Source organism: Centroberyx affinis, unplaced genomic scaffold (assembly GCF_046629955.1).
Source record: "Centroberyx affinis isolate AG114_WGS23_722 - 3 ecotype Tasmania unplaced genomic scaffold, CSIRO-AGI_Caff_v1 ptg000158l_1, whole genome shotgun sequence".
NCBI classification, from domain to species: Eukaryota; Metazoa; Chordata; class Actinopteri; order Beryciformes; family Berycidae; genus Centroberyx; species Centroberyx affinis.
The window spans coordinates 218,118-221,447 of NW_027278855.1; positions in this window are offsets into that span (position 1 = coordinate 218,118).

Sequence of the window (3,330 nt, forward strand, 5' to 3'; positions counted from 1 at the left end):
AGAATACAACTGCTTATCAAATATCTCAAATAAAATTCTGTCAGGATGCACACAGAATATTATGTTTCAGAAGAGGTTGATGTCCTGATTGTTAGAAAACACAATTTTCCCAACTAAGACTCTAATTTCATATACTCAATATACAAATATTGCAGTATGGTTCACAGGAAGTCATACCATAATAAAAACAAATCCGACCATCTCAGCAGAATTAGTTTACACATGCACTGCAGCTCCATGTTCACTCACCCTGAACCCAAGCAAACATACAGCCACACATAAAAGTAGAGCAAACATGAAAGGCAGAGCAAGCCACTTGATAAAGACCATGCTAACACGGCCAGCAAATATCCTCACCCAACCTGGCAACCGGGACCATAACCATATCCATGTTGGTGGCCAAATGTCTCTTCACTCTTCAGGTGCTATGCAAATAGAGACTAATATCTCTCAGACAACCCAATCCAGGGTAATTTCTGGGTCAATATCACCCACAATTCCAGTCGCAAACTTAATTTTCTCCACTGTTTACCACTCAACTGGAATGTATTTACACATCCGGAGTATGAAATATAGATGCAGCAGGGATTCACTGTAGCTGGATGCAGAATTCCCACAAGCTCGTAAAACTGGGTCTCTGAGTCAGAGGCCTGACTTTGTGGCACGCTCCACTATTGTCTCTGCACAGCTGAAAACACATAGGTTCACATTGGAAACTTCCCCTCAATAAATAATAGAAACAGAGAGAGCTGAAGAGCCCTTTAAAGTTACATAGAGAGAGAGAAACGGAGAGAAAGGGGCAGAGAAAGTGAGACAAAGGCAGAAAGTGGAAGGTCAAAGATAGACGCAGTTGCAAAGTCATCAGCACTTATGTGGGCCTACAGTAAATAGGGCACCAACGTTAAGAGGGAAAACGGCATCTTCCTCTAATTAAAGCAGATTTACTGGAGAGCTCCCATTGCAGGGGTTGCCTTAAGCTCCCAATCTTGTTAGAGGGATTGACGATTTAACCAACACATTCACTGCTGCTCTGTCACAAAACCTGACAAATACAAAACAGCTGCGAGGGAAAAGTTGGAATGGTTTGTTGACCGATTGATGCCCCTGTACTGAGTCTGAGCAGTTTGCTGGGATTACATTTGATACACAGTAATCAGAATCAAGTTATATGTTATTAAAAATCACGGAAAAATCACACGCCACACGGATAAAGCGAGATACTCTGGAAAGTATGCCGAGCATCTTTATGGTCGAATGCCGTGTAAGTGATGCCGCTTAGAGCTTTTTTACAACGCCGCCATAAATATCTCATTAGATAAGCCAGAGATAAGCATTGGAGAGAGACAAGATAAGTGATCGACAAATGGTTTAACATTCTGGTCTAGCCTGTTGTCAGGCAAGAGGACTCCAGAAAATAATCTGCGGTTTGAAATGGTATCTATCAGCTCCAGTGTTGTCAGACTGTGGAGAAACCTGACCAACAACACAGCCCATTCGTTTGTAACTGTCCTCCTCTCGAATGTTATACAATACAGTGCACTGCCTGAACTCGAGATAATGTTGGCAGTATAAATTTTGGCCTATTGTATCTTGTTTTGGCCCTTCAGTGTCGTTTTAAAATATGTAGCAGGGAAATATGGAACAGACTAAGGTCAAATAGCATTTCCACTTCCAGTACATTTTGTGATTTGTTCTGGTGCCAGATTCAATGAGAGCCAGAAAGTTTATACAACCGTAGAAAAGTATTTTTAAGCTAATTTAATGTTGTATACTCAGTGACTGACAACTACCTGACCCTATCTGAACTGTCCTGATAGGGTAAACCCCACCCATCTGGTACCCCATTTAGGTTAAAGCAAACGCCTCGAATTATCTTCAAACAGCATTTAACCCAGTTCTGATAGAAAGAGATACAGTAAGTGGTCGCATTGAAGTGTGATACCAAGGAGTAGCTTATATCCATCTGGTCCGTATGAATTCTGCCACAGCAGTGCGTTCCACTGCCAAATGCCAAGACTATGTAGAGAATGATTGACAGGTTTTAGGTTGCTAAACCTGGTCCCACTTAAGATGCATTCACACTGTCAGATCTATGTGACGGTCACTGGGTCGTAACCCAGGTCAGCCAAAGATGTAGCGTCTGCTCCAGCGAGGGAGAGGCATATAGGTCAGAGGTCACGCAATTAAAACGATGCATTTTGTCGCATTTATGTTTCATGTTTCGGCTCTCTGATGTCACGTTTTTAGAAAGACGATGGGATTTCAAAGACATTTTAAGACACTGATTTCAAGTATAACAACTGATTCAGAGTTGATTGACTTGTTTGGGGGCACAGTGTCATTCTTGATGTCATGGAAAGGGCGTCTATGGGTCAGAGCAGGTCAAAGAGCTCTTTAAAGGCCCAACAGTTGAAACAATTATCTTAGTTGTATTTACAGTAAATTATCAGCACTGAAAACTATTGATAAGTTAATATGCACCATTGATGTGCAGAACGCATTGGAATTGTGGTTAGCACTCAGGACTGTAAAGACAGAAATAAGACTATGTATGACGTACTAATGTATTTTTTCCTCATCTTTACTTCTGTATTACATGGACAGACACTGATTTATGGGTGGTGGCCATTCCTTTCAAACCTTCAATCATCCCAGAACATTGTCTGACCGAATAGACAGCAAAGCAATAGCCTCTTTTCAGCGTATGCCTATAGGCTTACCTTTCATGGCCCACTGTAAATAGGAGTATAGTGTTACACAGCTTGTGTGGGAGAACATAAAGCATATTGTGACAACTTCACCTTGGTGGTAAGAGGGACAAATAGGGTTGCAAAAAACCCTGATCATATTTCTGTAGGCTGGTGACAAATTGTTGATGGGGCTAGAGGGATAAGGGGGTGGGGTGGGGGTGGGGTGTCTATGTGCACCAGTCTATTCATAATGACATAGTGACAGGGTATTGAAATAATCACTTGTATAAGATTGCCATATTAATGAGGCAGTTGAATTTGAATTCAGACTAAAACAACTCCAGAGTGCAGGAAGTTTTATTTGGTTTATTATTGGCTAAAAGACAAGAGAAGCGGATCAATTCTCACAATCAGTAGTTTCCAATCACTGAAATTACACAAACCCTAACCCCTCTATTTAGAAACTCCCCTATGGAACAGGAGTTACGCTCACACAGCATTTGTCCAATGTTTTCCAGACTCGTCCGTCTCTCTAGGATTGGTGGGGGCTGCTTGTTTAAGCCAATGGGCAGGGAGCAACGCTAATGTCATTTCGCTGTGACTGGCGAGAGGAGCCCATAGCGCACCGTGCGCCGCTGAA